This window comes from Sphaerodactylus townsendi, linkage group LG08, assembly GCF_021028975.2.
Source record: "Sphaerodactylus townsendi isolate TG3544 linkage group LG08, MPM_Stown_v2.3, whole genome shotgun sequence".
Taxonomy (NCBI): domain Eukaryota; kingdom Metazoa; phylum Chordata; class Lepidosauria; order Squamata; family Sphaerodactylidae; genus Sphaerodactylus; species Sphaerodactylus townsendi.
In genome coordinates this window covers 80988095-81005175 of record NC_059432.1, presented here as the reverse complement: position 1 = coordinate 81005175, position 17081 = coordinate 80988095, and the positions used below count along the sequence as shown (strand labels likewise).

General features: G+C 42.0%; 1 protein-coding gene across 1 annotated transcript in view; it reads left to right on the top strand.

The window, feature by feature from the left end:
• IRS1 (insulin receptor substrate 1) overlaps nt 1-13598 on the top strand; it is a 66259-nt gene extending 52661 nt beyond the window's left edge. Inside the window, exon 2 of the mRNA XM_048505889.1 lies at nt 12544-13598. The gene's annotated coding sequence lies outside the window, so the exon portion shown is untranslated. The remainder of the gene's footprint in view (nt 1-12543) is intronic.
• The last annotated feature ends 3483 nt before the right edge of the window (nt 13599-17081 follow it).

Genomic DNA, 17081 nt, shown 5'->3' with positions numbered 1-17081 from the left:
CTATTAGCTCTCCATTGTAGAAAAACAATGGGGGGATGGAGCATCCCCTTTGGAAGTCAATAACTTTGGATCCCCTGAGACCCAAACTTCACCAAACCTGGCTGGTATCATAAAAGAGACTCTCTCACTGATGACCAGCCAGGTTTGGTGAAGTTTGGTTCAGAGGGTCCAAAGTTATGGACCCTCAAAAGGGTAGCCCCATCTACTAATAGCTCCCATTGAAAACAATGGGGAATGGGGGCACCTCCTTTGGGGGTCCATAACTTTGGACCCCCCTGAACCAAACATTACCAAACTTGGCTGGTATCATCAGGAGTGTCTTCTGAGGGTACCCTGGAAATTTTGGTGCCGCTAGCATAAAAACTGCGCCCCCTGCTGGCCGGCAAAGTAAACACACACACAAAAATTTAATGACCCGCATATAAGTCGAGGGGAGCTTTTTCAGCATTAAAAATGTGCTGAAAAATTCGACTTATACATGAGTATATACGGTAGCTAACTGCAACACATATACAACAAACATTAAAAAAGGTTTGGGTGGAATTTGTTAGAGAAGGAACACATAGTATAGCGAACGACGCACAGGGAGGGTCCAAGATGCCTTTCTGCGGTCCAAGAGAAGGCCCCTTCACAGTAAGTGACCCAATGGACCGTTCTCTTGGAGGCGAAAGGCATCTTGATGGGACCTCCCAAAGCAGTGTCCCAAATTAGGGTGGGCTGTCGTTACGCTTCTATGATGTGTTCCAAGACTCTCTGACCAAACACGGTGTCAGCATCCCCCCATGATTGTAGCCTATAATGCTTAACAAAGGTCGAGGGGTTTGACCAGATAGCTGCCCTATAAATCTGTTCTACAGATGCGTTATGTCAGAAAGCAGCATTGGTAGAAGCTGATCTGGTGGAGTGAGCAATAATGCCTTCTGGCACCGGTAAGCTTGAGGCTCTATGAGCCTCCACAATACATGTCCTAAGGTTGGAACTGATGGAGGCTGTCAACATAGGGAGGCCTAGATTAGGATTAAAAGCAGCACGCCGAATAGGGTTTGTGACTTCCCGATTGATTCCTCGCTCTAATAATAAATGCTTTGATTTCGTCTCCTAACGCCTTAGGGTATGCCAAGAACGTTCTTCAGGATGGGAGGGATGCACAAAAAGGAAGGTAATACGATCTCCTGTTGCAAATGAAAAGCTGGATGCAGCTTTGGGTCTGAAGTTGGGATCCATGAGAAGGACCACCTTGTCATCATGGAACACACACAGAGATTGAGGATTGATGGAGAGGTCCTCTGAGTTCCGGCGTTCTTTCTGCTGAGGTGATAGCTGTCAGGAACAGGGTTTTCATCCTGAGCCACCATAGGTTGATAGTCTGAATTGGCTCAAAAGGAGACTTGGTGAGGGCCGAGAGCAGAGTGTGTAGTCTCCAGGATAGGAAATTATGGCAAACTGTAGGTTGAGATTGTTGAACCCCTTTAAGGAACCTCAGTACGTCCGGATGTTGTGTAGCCGGGAAACCTTGAAAATGATGCCATATAGTAGACAGAGCAGCAACTTGTCTCCTCAGTGTGTTACTACGGAGTCCAGATTCGAATCCTTGTTGGAGGAATTCTAAAACAGATGATAGAAGACAAACACCAGACAAAAGTTACAGACAGGAGGACGGGTAGTTAGGAGAAAAGACACTCAAGCAGGATTCTGGTGCAGAGACCAAGAATTTCGTGCACTCCCTGGCAAGGCAGGACAGAATACTGGCAAAAGATGGGGTCCAAGCCTCGACAGGAAGTGACAAAATTCCTTTTCCTGCCTCCCTGAGCTGGGGTGGAAAGCACCCATCAAGATGCCTTTCGCCTCCAAGAGAACTGGGGGAACTACTGCCATGGAATTACCAGTTGCCAGGTGAGGTCTGGAGTTCTCCCAGGATTTTTGGTGATCTATAGTCTACAAAGATTAGTTCCCCTGGAGGAAATGACAGCTTTGGAGGGCAGTCTTATGACATCACAGCCCTCCTAAGTTCAGTTCCCTCCCCAAACTCTGCCCACTCCAGGCTCCGCTCCCAAATAGTCAGGAGTTTCCCATACTGGAATAGTCAACCCTTTGCTGCTGTTGGATCAGCTGTCCTTTGGGTGAGGCCCAAGTTTACTTCTGAAGTACGCTGTAACTGAGGCAATCGTTCATCAGCAGCTAGCTAGTGCTGTGTGAGCTGATTAAGTAATTCACTGCTGCTTTTGAGGCTAATCTCATTGAAGTCCAAAATATCTTGATAGGTAAATGGTAGTGACTGTGTGCTTGCATAGGAGAGCTCTTGTCCAGCCTCAGTGTGCTTGCTTGCCTTTACTCTGCCTCCTCTTTTCTGCCTCTCTTACCCCAAGCCTTGCTTGCAACTGTCTTGTTCTGAGTGCTGGTGCTTCTAATGTTAATCAGAACTCCCCATCAGAAGGGTATGAGCCTGCATTGTTGTGTTGGCTCGCATCCTACTTTTTCTGGCTTTGCTGCTCTTTAAGTTCCCAGTTGTATCAATTGCATTCCTTCCATCCTCTCAGTTTACAAATAATATCTCTCCTATCTGGAATCTTCCCTTATCTACAGGATTGGAGAGCCTTGTGCTCCATCAGCTATGTATGGTTGTCCTGTATTATTTTGATAGTTTCTTTCTGCGTATAAAAAATGACTTCGCTTTCAGAAAGCTTGGAAAAAGCTAAAAACAGGGAAAGCTTTGAAAATGACATATCTGTTCATTTCTGGAAAAAACAAAACAAACTCCTCTCAAACAACAACAAAACAAGTATAGGTATACAACTGTACAATTTGGAAAAAAACTTTTAATGTGTAAATTGGGAAAGTATGTCTTCATTAAACATACAAATGTGTATATTTTTATTAGAAACTTTGAACATAAATTCTTGAGTGATAATTGAAATATAATTGTTGAAAAAAAATTCTGTACAATTTTTAAAATCCCCAGCATCCTTCCAGCATTTGGGCATCCACCAGAGGCGAAGCTACCAGGGGAGGGGGGGCGTATTGCACCAGGCGTGCACCTGGGGAGTAGAAATCATGCCCCGCCTCCCTGGCGGTGCCCCCTTTCCCCCCATGATGCCCGCCTGCCCCCCCCCCCACACTTAGTTTCACTTGCTTTAGTGAAATAGTACCACCTGGGGAAACAGCCTGTTCCCTGCAGACTGAAAATGGTCTGGTGTGAACTACACTTCCCAGGAGACCTTGCAAGCCCCAGGGTCTCATGGGAAGTGTAGTTCTCACCAGGCCATTTTCAGCCTGAAGGGAACAGGCCGCTTTTCCAGGCTGAACTAAGGTAAGGGGGGGAGGGCACCGCGGGGGGGGGGGAGGAAAACAGAGTGCGCACCGGGCACACTCTGACCCAGCTACGCCTCTGGCAACCACCCCTTGCCCAGTGTGGATGTCCCCTTAACCTAGCTCTCAAGATACCTTGAGCTGGCCTAATATGTGTCAGTAGTGCAGATTGGTAGTCACTTCCCGAATGGGGTCTTTCTGGGATTGAAAACTGTGTTCCCCTTGCCTCATCTGTCGTTCCAAAGCTCCATGCAGCATTCTTCCCCCAGTTCCAGTGAATATTTTATTTATTTATGACATGTATAAACCATCTTTCTACCCAAGTAACTTAGAACATTATAATAAAACCATGTAAAATACTGTCCAGAAGTGTAAACAAACAGTGTCTTCCCTAATTCAATCTGATTTGAAGGCCTCTTGGGAAGGTTTGCTGTCGCTGGGGAAGAAATTCCATAGTCTGATGGTGGCCAAAACATCCCTTCTATAGTTCCCAACCAAATTGACATCAGCTGAGGCTAAGATACCTATGTCTGTGCTCCTTGTAAAGCCCTGGAAAACATAATGGCCTTGCAGTGCCTGTTGAAATTTTCTAGAGGCAGCATTCTCTCCCTCCCCAGGGAGCTCATTTCACAGAGTGGGAGCTATGGGGGACAAGGCTCTAGATCCAGGGTGGCAAACCTATGGCACTCCATTGGCCATGCTGGCAGGGGCTGATGGGAATTGTAGTTCATGAACGTCTGGAGTGCCATAGGTTCGCCACCTGCTCTAGATGATGCCAGGCAGACTACCTAAGTTGGGGGGGGGGGGGTCAACTGTCAAGTGGCAACCTGAGTTCTGAAACTGGTGCCTGAGGACATATGTGAAGAGAGGTGGGGTTTTTTTGTTTTTTTGGAGGATGGCGATCAAAGGCTTTAAGAAAATGTATCCTAAAACATAATCATTGGCAGCACAGAGGCTACCTGGGTCCTTCCATTATATGCCATACAGTGAGCCAGTGTCGCCCCTGAGCTGAGAGTGAGAAGGAAGAGAAGAAAAATGAAGTTGCTGCTACTGATCCCTTGGTCTGAACTACCTGTTTTAAATCTTTATACTTTGAAACATGTAATAAAAAAACACAGTTTGATTGATTTCAGAGTAAATATTGTTGTGTCATGTTAAATTTTCTCTTTCTATTTGATTGGAAGGTAAATTACGCAAACTTTTTTTGAAAAAAGAAAATGCTTTGGGTTTTTTATATCTTTAAAGGCATGCATAAATGGGCTTTTTCCTCCTCTGTGTGATTATATGAGATATTAATGTAGTTTAATAGTAGCATGAGCTATGCCACAGGTGCCTTATGTCATCTTGTTTAACAGCCTTAAAAAAGGAATGGAGTTCCAGCTGGATCATGCATTAGTGTTATCTGCATGTGTCTTGGAGCAGATGTTGAGTAGAGACCACGTGTCAAAGGTACCTTGTAGTAAAAGAAAGGTTTCTTTTTGTTCAAGTGCATTTTTCTTGCATTATCAGTGTCTTCCATAAAGTCAGCCTCGAAGCCATTTTATTGGGGGATCCAGCTTGAAGTCTGTGGTGAGAAGGATGTAGATTAAACACAGGTTTTCCCTATTTTCAATCTGCCAACAATGATGTCATTAATGTTAATGACCCTTACCACAGCATGCTGAAGTCAGAAAACTCTTTCTTAAAATGCTTGTCCTCTGCAAAGTTCTGAGCGTTGTTAAGGAAACACAGATCTTTGTTGATAAGAAACAATGGAAGTATCCAAATACTGACTTAAAACTGTGAAAGGCACTCTCTCCTCTAAACTTTGCCAACTTCTTATAATAGGGCAGGGCATTTTTAAAGAAATTGTAACTGGGTGTCCATTTTCAAACTGTAATTTTGCACCTTTCACCCAGTTCAAAAGCTTTTCTGTATGTAGAAGGAGGCTCCTTTATTAGGGCTGTGGGGTCGGCCCTAATAAAGAAGGGAGGGGGAGAAAAAGATGAATTTGAAAGAGTCTTTTGTTACTGTGTTTTGTTGCAAACATATTCCTACCCATTATAAGTGACACTTCCTTTCTTGGTGTCACAGATGTTAAAAAGTGGATCAGTTTTGGTTGGATCTAAGAAAATTGCTTTGTGCTAAGAATGATCCTCCTCCACGTCTACCGCGGCTTAGAGTTTTCAGGTAGCTCTGACAAAGCTGTAAAAAAATCATCCATACTTTTTGTAGACACTGTTTTCAGAATCCAAACCTTTCCATATGTATGGACTAGGGCAAATTGTTTTGTACGCATAAATATGGAGCATGCAGTCTAATAAAATACACACTAATATAGATTTGCCTTGACATAAATGGCCCAGGCTGGCCAAATCTCATCAGATCTCAGAAGCCCTGGTTAGTATTTGGATGGAAAATCTTCAAGGAATACCAAGGTCATTATGTAGAGAAAAGCAATAACAAACTGCCTCGGTTAGTTTCTTGCCCTTGAAAATACTACCGGGTTGCCGTAAGTTGGCTGCTTTATGGCATTTTACACACAATATTTATAAGCACACTAGCGTGGCCCGGCCACGCGTTGCTGTGGCTTATTGTGGTGAAATGGGAAAGGAACAGTAGCAGCAAATCAATTGCAGAGGCCAGCAGTACATGCTCATGCAAACATACAGCCTGATACTGTGCGATGTCAGTGATGTGTGTGTCCACATTCCTTGGGGGGGGGAATGGAAAGGCACCCCTCCCACACATCTAGGCTGGCTGGTCATGATCCTTTACCTGGGAGTAAGTTTGGTTGGTGGCAATGGGTGTCGCTTCTGAGGAAACCCTCTGACGGGTGCGACGCAGCCATTCAAAGTATGTCATGGTTGCTATACTGAACTTACTCCTGAGTAATGCGCTCTGGTTTCTTTAACTGTAACTTCTGCAGTCTTCAGGGAATCTTAGGTGCCTGGCCCCTCCCTCCCATCCCCTTTGCAAGTCGCCCCTCACTCTCTTCCCTCCCTCCCTTCTCTCTCCTTGCATGCCACCCCTCCCCCTCCCTCCCTTCCCTTTCCCTCCGCTAGGGTGGGTGGGTCATATCAAGATGCTGGGCCCCCTGCCTCCCCTCCCTTGCATGCCACAGCTCACTGTCTCCCCTCTCTCACTTCTCTTCCCTTGCATGCCTCCCCCAACGTCCCTTTCCTCTCCCTCCCTCTCTTCCCTTGCATGCCACCCAGTGGTGGGATCCAAAAATTTTAGTAACAGGTTCCCATGGTGGTGGGATTCAAACTGTGGCGTAGCGCCAATGGAGCTGGGCAGGGCACGACGGGGGCGTGGCCGGTTATTCCAGGGGCGGGGCAGTCCTGGGCGGGGCTGTGGCAAGGACGCAGCCACTGCACCAGTCCATGGGTGGGAAACGAATGCACACAGGCGCAAGCTGCCATGCACACCGGTGCACCTCCTGCTAGACTGCTTCAAGTTCTGCGCGCTACTTCTGAGAGGAGGGGCATAACTAAGGCAAAAATCACTTGGCAAAATCACCAATTAGTAACCCCCTCTCAGCACACACAAATAATTAATAACCTACTCTCGGGAACCTGTGAGAACCTGCTGGATCCCATCTCTGAAGCCACTCCTCCCTCTCAGTGGCAGTGGAGGGTAAGAGCTCGTGTATCTAATCTGGAGGAACTGGGTTTGATTCTCCGTTCTGCCGCCTGAGCTGTGGAGGCTTATCTGGGGAATTCAGATTAGCCTGTACACTCCCACACATGCCAGCTGGGTGACCTTGGGCTAGTCACAGCTTCTCGGAGCTCTCTCAGCCCCACCTACCTCACAGGGTGTTTGTTGTGAGGGGGGAAGGGCAAGGAGATTGTTAGCCCCTTTGAGTCTCCTACAGGAGAGAAAGGGGGGGGATATAAATCCAAACTCCTCCTCCTCCTCCTCCTCCTCCTCCTCCTCCTCCTCCTCCTCCTCCTCCTCCTCCTCTTCTTCTTCTTCTTCTTCTTCTCCTCCTCCTCCTCCTCCTCCTCCTCCTCCTCCTCCCCCTCGTGTGTATGTGTGTGTATGTGTTTCACTTCCACTCGAGTTACTGCATAGGTGCTGTTTTCACTGCTCATCTCTGGCCATCTGAGTGAACATTCTAAGCAGCACGAACATTCTAAAAGTGACAGTTACACACAGGCATGTCCTTCACCAGGGAGCGCTAGGAAAAAGGCATTTTACCTGGGCCAGGTATGAAATTTCAGGTATGTGAACATCTAAAAACACTCTCGCCTGACTGACTATAGTGGCTGGGAATTTTCAGAGGAATTGGCCCAGCAGTTACTGAGGTACCCTGTCATCAACACATACACGGAAAGCTTTTTATATATATAGATATGCAAAAACTTCACTCTGCAGTCTTTTTTTTAATAGGAAAGAGTTAAGCATGGACTTAATTTTTAAATCAATATTCAGAGAATTTAATCTTTATTGTATCATTCTTCAACATGTCAAAAGTATGTCAAAACATCTAATTTAAAAATAATCTAACAATAACCTCATTTAATAACCTCAATTAATAATTGATGGTGGTGCTTCCTTTTAGGGTCCCTGTGCTTCATTAGAACCAGTGTTGAGAAGAAATATGGGCTCAATCATGCTCACCCAGAAGACAACCAGATATCATTGGAAAGAGAGAGATTTTGTTCTGAAGTCTGAAATTTTCTGTTTGGCTTTTATTCATTATCCACTACATGTTAATATCATATCAGATGTTTGTAAGGCAATGTAATATGGCTGTTTGAAAGCCGTGTAGTGCTTGTGAATGAGAAGTGTTGTTTAAAACTTAGGATATTGTTGTCTAGCAGTTTTGACAAACTCAAATTAAATGCTGCTGGAAACATTTTCTATACTTAGCATTCAGAAAAAGACCACATCTGATTTTTTTTCCTTAGTGAATAAACTGCGACTTTAACACTCAGGAAATAGCAAACAGTGCTAAGTTAGCTTATATGATTTCAGGGGAAGGGAAATCCCATCCTCCATTGGTTCCTTTTTCCTGTTTATCTTCTCATTTGTTCCTACTTCCCCTTCTTCTGCCATGGCTCTTTCTCCCCTCCCAAAATTCGCATTGTTGCCCCTGCCACCTCACACGTCTCACACTAACTCCTTTCTTGCCATCATCTCCACCCTTTTGAGTCTTTCTATTTTTTAAAATGTGTCTCTGGTTACTTGGGTTGTTACACAGCCCCCTTCCATGGTATCTGAGATCTCAGTAAAGAGATCTTGTTTTCTCATGGAGGCGGAGGACATGGAGGCGGAGGACATCTTACATGGGAATTCCTTTATTGCTAGGAGGCAGGAACTTGATTTTTGTCACTTCCTCTGTTTTGCTCTGGTCCCCTCTTGCTCCAGTTTCATTCCTGCCTCTATTAGGAGATCAAGGCATTCTCAGAGCTCCACAACCTTCAGTGTTAGGGAACTCTATCCAACGTCTACTGTAAAATTTCCTTCTGTCCCCTTTTTGTCTTCGTCTTGCCTCCCCCTCGCTCGTGTTGTTCGCTCCCTCCTTCCTCCCCCTCATTTCCTGAAGAGAAGCTTCATTAGTGACCTGATCAGGCCTCCCTCTGACAAGCGTCATTTTAACAAGGCGTTTTTGGCGTGAACGGCAGAGCAACTGCAAGATGGCCAATGGATCGTTTTCTCCCTCTCGGGAGAACTTTGCTCACTCGACCGCTGAGTCAGCAAGAGTGACAACGGCCAGGGCTTCCCCCACCCTCCCAGGGACTGTTGGGGAAGCCTCTTCAGAGGGCACCTGTGCCTCTTTTGACCGCCAGCCGTCCCACCCAGGGCGCCCTGGCTTGGTAGGTCATGGCTCTAACCCACAAAAAGGCGGCAGAGCAAAACGTGCCCAATTGCCCAGCAGAAAGGCAACCAGGAAGAACAATCTATTATACAAATGTGCTACGTACAAAACAATATGAGATACACAAAAACGCTCAAGCAATTTGTATTACCTATTAGTTACTTGTAAAGTATGCCAAATTGTTGGCTATTAGACTTATCAGACTATTATATCTCCATAACACACACATATATGTGTGTGTGTGTGTGTATCCACTTTTCAATCCAATTCATGTAACACAATTTATTACAAGACAACCTTCTCTCAAGTCCATAATCATATATTTGTTAAACTGTATCAGTAGTGAAAAAATGCGTTGCTTATTGATGAGTGGTTACGCATCTGTAATGACAAGATAACACCAGTCTGTTCCATGGCAAGAAGTTAGGATTTTGTAGAGCTACCATCACATTCTGCTGAAAGTTACTGTCTGTAGTGCAAAATAATGCAGTCTTCTTACACAGTGTAGGTGAGGATGCCTTGGTCTATATCACCTGAACCAACTTACACTAGAAACTCTGCACATACTGTATGATCTCATTCTGCACAAGTAATAGATATATTTCTTCCAACTCTGCAGATAGTGACAGAGACCTGTCCATTTTGTGCAAGAAGTCCAACTTATCATATGTTCACAGCATGTAGACAGGGCTCAAGCCTTCATCCCATTTTCTCCCCCTGGCAAGTGATTTATATTTGAAAATGTGGCAAGACCTCAATACCAGTGGTGTAGCATCCATGGGAAAAGGGGCCGCGGCGCTCCGGGCAGAGCAGCGGCGGAGGCGTGGCCGGACCGTCAAGAGGGCGTGGGTGCAGTTTCCGGGGCAGGGTGCAGTTTCCCCTCGCTCCGCCTCTGCTTAATCCTAAGGATACTTTTGGGAAGTGACCAGTAACCTTATAGTTACCTGTATTTGTATTCTCATGAATTACAATCTATACTTGCTTCCACCTTTAGGTTCAGCCTTTCAAGTTATCAACGTAAGACCTTCTTTAGCCCTTAGCTCTGTCTTTCAATATTTGATCACTTGACTTCTTTAGAATGTCTAAATTATGTGTATCATATTTAATGCTGTAGAGTTAAGTAAACTATATCTTTTGGGGCAGACAGATATTCCTAGAGGTTTGGGTAAAAGTGTATTACCGATCCAGAAGACTAGTGTAACAAATTATAAGGATAGATGCAACAGACCTTGATTTCCTGTTTTAGCATTAGGTTCATGGTTGCATGATTTTTTTGTTTTTGGCAGCACTGGATCCTGTGCATGTTTATGGAGAAATCAAATCAGCACTAATTTCTTAGTCACTTTTGGTTGACAGCGTAAGAGTTATTAATAATCTGAGCAATAATAAACTGGTTCCCACTTTTAAGCTAAAACTTGGCCCCTGATGTAGCTTCCGGAAATTCAAAGCTGAAACAGAGATCAGTAAAAATATAATAAAAAGTTACTGTGTATCCACTTGTGGTGTGTGGGTGTGTGCTTGTGAATCCTGAGACATGGCAGAGGGAAGCCTGGCTGCAGCCATACTATTTAATATATTTATTCTATTTAAAGTAGAGCAACAAGCTTTGACATATGTAGTCGACTTGTATATTCCCCCCTCCATTTCTTTGATTGTATATCCATCGCAGGTTAGAGCATGTGACCATTATGCAGGGTACAGTTTGTTCCTGCACTAAGCTGTTCATTCAGCCCTTCTGGACGACAGCCAGATATGAAGACGAAAAGCAAATCATGTGCACCTCACCCCTTCCCAGATTAAATGAGGCAATTTCTTTCTTTGTCACTAGCCCTTTTAATAAAGTATGCAATACTGTCTAATTTTAGGCTGAGCTGCATATAGATACTCCAGTAGGAACTTTCCAGTAGATTTGAAGTAGGAGTTCATAAGAAAGTTAAAAGTTTGTAAGTGAGCGGTGAGGGAATTCTCCAGGGAGTTTTCACAGCATACCACACATTTGCAAGGATAGGCTTCTCGATCACGTGAAGGACCACACAAAATAAATTCAGTTTCTTGGGCAATTAATGCACAGGCACTCTCAGTCTTTTAGTATCCCTGTGGAAAGTCACAACTTTTTATTAAATGGTGAATAATATATTACTTGACTAACTTCTAGGAGCAAGCAATCTGTAATATGAAAAATATGCACATGCCTTATATTTTTAAATCTTTGGTATAACATAAATTTAATTTACTTGTGAATTACACCATGTTAAAGACAAAAGTGGTTGACAAACAAAAAGGCTGTATTGCCACAGGCATTTTAGCACTGTGTTTTTTACATTTCAGTCAGACAAGTTAGGGGAATGGTTCTAAGAAACTATTTTTTTATCAGGAATAAAAATTGGAAGACATTATCACTTTTTCTCCTTTCCAGAATGGTCCATATTTTCATTTGACATCCTAATGTACCATTAGCCATAGGGGCAGAATAATTTCTATGGAATTGTTAACAGACAAAAAAACCCTTTAGAAAATGTAGTTTAAGTTGGATAGCTGTGTTGGTCTTCAGCGGAGGATATAATGGAATGGAGATATAATGGTTAGGGATTGCCATTCCTACTTTTATCTGACAAAGAAATTGTTGACTTTCAAAAGCTTATACCCTGAAAATCTTGCCAGTCTTTTGGGTGCTGCTGGACTCAAATCTTGCTCTTTAGGAAATGTAGTAGGAAAATTTGCTTTCATGTATCACAAAACAAAATCTCCTGCTCTCTGTCCTCCTTTGCTTGAATATATGGACTGTGCATTAAAATAGTGAGAAAGCTGAGATGATCAGGTAATTAACCAATTGTGAGTAACCAATTGTGACAGCGAAGAGTCAGTTAGAACAGAGCTGCATATTGTTTTCCCTTTGTGGGGTCTCTTTTATAAAATAAATCAGTTGTGGGTGGCTTCAGATTGAGTTCATCTGGAGTGGAAGACCAACAGGAAAATAGAAGTTGTTGAATCCGTTGCTTCTTGTCCACAATGTCTGTTTTTCTTGAGAAGTAAAAGGTAAACAGACCTTGGGCAGAAAAGCTGCTAAAAGTGCTTGATTTCTGACTGAGAAGGAGTGGGGGAACAGCCCATATTTCTCCCACCAACAATACTAGAAGTCACCCCCAGCTGTTTTACCTTATAAAAGACAGCCTTCTATTTATAATATGTAGTTCTACTCTTAGACTATGCCATCTTGTTGTAGTTGGTGTTCCAGCAAGTTGCAAAAAGGTTCTGCGACTATGTGACAAGTGGTGTTCCTTATGATGATAAACACATTTTAGCAATTTGTATTTTGTTTGGTTTTCAATAGCAAGTATTACCTTACTGTATTTTCTAAGTCAGTTTTTTAACAGAAATTATAATTCTTTTATGTTTAAAATATGTCATTTTCTTTCTTTTTCTATTCTCAGAACAACGACCTATATGACCTCAGAAAAAAACCCTTCTTTGAACTCATGGGTATCCAGACTCTGTTTTGTGTATCACAACTAGGACCTCGCATCTTCTTCCTCAGTAAATGGGTATGATGCATCCAGTTCAATTTGTTTACTTCACACAAACCTCAGGACTTAGTTGACTGAACTGCACATTGTGTGTGTGTGTGTGCCAAGCAAAAGCACTGTGACACCTGGACAACAAGTCTGCAATTATTTCCTCCTCTACCATAAAGACTTAGCTGGCTACAATGAACTCATGTGCCCACCACCGTAATATGGTGAGAATGGGTATATTAGTAGCACGTTGACATAAGACATGAAATTTAAGTTGCTGCTGAAAACCTGTATGACAAATCATCAGTGTAAATTATTACATCCAAACTGTTAATGTTGGTTGAAGAGTATTAAATATTTAACATAGGGTTTTTTGATTTATACATGTACTTTTTTAATTAAAAATGTAACTTTTCCTACAGCACATCTTTTTTTGATGTGGAACTGAGGTATACTATATTCTGTTGTAAACAGACTGGGGTTGGGGTGGGGGAAACTTCTTAAATCAAGATGATTAACAATAGAGTAGGGTACTGTTCTTTTAAGATTATAATTCAGAATATAATATAATATGAATCAGTGGCCCATGGATCTGGATTGTACAGTCATATTTACTGATGCCATCATTTGTAAAATAACCCTGAGGTTGAGCTGAGTTCTTTCAAAAAGAAAAGAATCGTATTTTTTATTGTACCTGTAAAACATTAGGCTGTATTCATGAAAAGTCAAATTTTTACTGTGCATGATATTTACAAGCGTGAATTTGAAACTGTTGGTTGCACAGGAACTTATAAAAGATCAGAAAAACAAATCAAAGTCTTCCATTGTATATATTGTAAGAAGAAAGAAAATAAAGGAAAACAAAACGTGGGTGGAACTTTTCAAATTAAAATATCCCTGGAATGAAATACGTGGGTGTTTGTAAATTCTGGAAATCTCTTTCTATACATAATAAACTAGATATTGTTTTATCATTATTGCTCCTATTAATTTTTTAAAACTTAGTCATTTATGCTTTTGAATGCTTTTGCGTATTTGAGCAGGTCTCTTTTGAAACTGTTACTTCAGAATTAATATTACAGATACAGCAGAGTGATGGGAGTCTCTTAGCTAAAAGGACACATTATCACATGTTCAGACTGATACCTTCAGTTCACATTTTCATGCAGCATGACAGCACGTGCTCCTTTCCCCACTACCTGACTCTAAGTACACAATGTCATCAGTAACACAAATGGGACCTTACCATAACATTTACAAGGATAGAATTACACTAGCATATGAATCTTTCCTTTGTACCTTGTAGGATGGCCAGTTCTGGGTTGGGATATACCTGGAGATACCTGTGAAGAGAGCAGGGTTTGGAGAGGAGAAGGACTTCAGTGGGATATAATTCTATAGAATCCACCTTCCAAAGCAGCCATTTTCCTCCAGGCGAACTGATCTCTGTTGCCTGGAGATTAGGTGTAAAAGTGTTATGTCTCCAGCCACCACCTGGAAGTTGGCAACACTAGTACCTTGGAAAGGAAAGGGTAGTCTTATGCCATTGCACTTGTACCTTTATTTTGTTTCAGTTAAATATATATTTGAATCATGCTGGATTACACAGAATACTCCTATCCGGGTGAATTTTTGGCCTTTTGTGCACAAGCTTTTTACATCCTTTTTAGCCCACTAATAAAACATTTCCTTGGTGGAGTTCCAAACCTCCATCCCCCCCCATTTGATTCCCAAAAAGTTTTCCTCATTTGGTTCTAAAAATGTTTGCCTCGTTGTTTCTGGAAACATTTTCACTGAATTGTTTTTCGCTAAAACGTGTCTTCCCTCACAGTGCAGTCATATTTAAAACATTTTATCTTTCCCGCCAAAAAGTGTGGCCATTTTCCATAACTCTGTGCCAAGGAGCTTACCTGGTCTGCCATTTTTTCACTTCCCTCACCTCGTTTACTCCTCACCTATTCTTTTTCTCATTTCATATGCATTTTTTGCTGTTTTGGGTGAACCCATGAAGTATCGATTAAACGGATCTGCAGAACATCAAATCAATGGATCAACAAAGCATCGTTTCTAAGAATAAGCAAAAATAGATAAATACAAAACATTATGGCAGTCATAAAACATTGGGAGGAGGTGAGTGCAGACAAACTGTGGTAAATGTTCTGGAAACGTTCTAAGTGACTTGGGCAGAAAAGACTTTGTTGTGCAGAATTACACTGGAATGAGTTGAATGCAACATGGTGTATTATTCATCTTTTTGGTCCATTTCTACAGTTGCTAATGAATAGTATCTGTTGTATTGGTAAGTACTGCAGCATCATAAGTGGAACTCTTTAAAAACAATTGATCTCGTGTAACTGAATTGGCTCAAAGAACATCAGCAGCATCTTTAAGATTTTTCTTCACAAAAGTGGGCAACGCAATATTTTGAAAGTATTCCAGGGTAAAGTATTATCACAAATTACTTTGGAGTATAATTATTATCAGAAATTTGAAGTAATTCAGACTAAATTTCTTTGATCTCAATTTGGAGTGCCTTGCTGTGTATCTAATTCCCTTACTTAGGCTCGATGCAGGATCAGTCACATTAGAAACATGTGCTTGGCTTCAAACTTTGTATTTCTGGCTCAAACTCAGTTTTCTTCCTTCTGGCCTAACTTCACTAATTTTTGTTAATAATTATCATTCAAGGTGGATGAAGAAAGTGAAAGATAAACTCTCATCTCCTTGGTTTCTCTAACGACAACTTGTATCTTAACAAGCAAGAATAGCTGTTAAGCAAAGTTTATGGGATATTGCGTTTCAAAATGGTAGCTCACAGAACCATTTCAGTTTAGTAGTAGGGTACAGTGATAGAAACTATGTTCTATCAAAGTATCTGTATACTTTAGAATATCCTAAATATCATCTAGCATTTAATTTATCTTGGTTATTTCCCTTTCCTCTGCTTCATTGGAAGGGAGGTATGTTTGCATTCACTATCCGCTAGGTCAGCAGTTTTCAACCTGTGGGTTGCAACCCCCTTGGGGGTCGAACGACCTTTTCACAGGGGTCGCCTAAGACCATCGGAAAACACATATTTCCGATGGTCTCAGGAACTGAGACACAAATAATTTTATGGTTGGGAGTCACCACAACATGAGGAACTGTATTAAAGTGTCACAGAATTAGGAAGGTTGAGAACCACTGCACTAGGTTTATGTCGATGCTAGTGGAGAATGATAGAAACTATTGATCAAATGCTCTTACATTGCCACTTTTATCAGAATATTCATATTAGATATATTACTCCAATTGTGTCTAAATTTCCTGGTAGAACAAACCATTCTTGCCAATAGCACTGCTGAAAATTTTGCACTACAGCATGCAAAATAAGGGAAAACAAAGTAGCTAATTTGTAATAATGTTATCATTTTCATGTATATTTTATATGGATCAATATTTTATTGACTATGCTTCATAAGACTGATTTCTAACTTTTATTGTTTTTGTTTGTAGTTGCTCATTGGAACATAATAAAATTGATTTGATTGAAGAAAGCAATTGGGGTAGGTTTCAGGGGGATTCTGTGAGAAATCCATTTTCAAGGGAAGATTAGTAGAGTCCTCTTGGTGTCTACAAATGACACTACTTCAAAATGCCAGTAGTCAGTAATAATCAAAAATCAAAGCATAAAGAAACTCAAAACAATCTAACTTACGTGGAGAAATGCAGTTGCAATACATGACCAAGCACAAACAAACTTCTCTCATATTCAGTTTTCTGAGTGGGGCGGGTAGTACTCGGGAAATAATACAATGTAATATACTGTATATCAGTAGGACTTAGTTTACCACCTAAATCCTCATTTTAAACTGTTTACATGAATATCTGGGCATCTCCAGCATCCTACTGTAAATAAGCATTTCCAGTGGTCTCCTCCAGGACATCAACCTCTGCATCTCCAGAAACCAACAGACAAACTTCTTGTTCCTTTCTCCTCCTCCCCACACATACCCCTGACAAGGATAGCACAGACATTTCTCTGAGAAAAATATCTGCAGTCTAGGCATATTAAGAACAACCGTCACCAAGCAAGAACATCCAAGGCACACTGCAGAATTCATGAAGAATGGATGGCAGACAACATTTGAAGACACCACCTGGTTTGTTTTTCTCTGTGGTTGAGTATAGAGGAAAATAGTGTGATGGTTGTGGGAAACAACATGGGTGTGCTGTTCTGTTCCTCCCCTTTGGAATCCATTCATTTCTTTGAATCATTCCAGAAGAATTCTTGGGGAAAACCCAGGAGATAGAGGGAAGGACAGGTCTCATGTTCCCAGGCAGGAAACAGCAGGAGAGGCTGGTAAAATTTCTTCTACCTCAAATAATAATTCCTTGCCATCAGTTACCCACTTCTATCGAGTAAGTATTTTGTTTGAGAAGAGGACCTGGCAAAGAGAGAAAGTTGGTGGGAATAA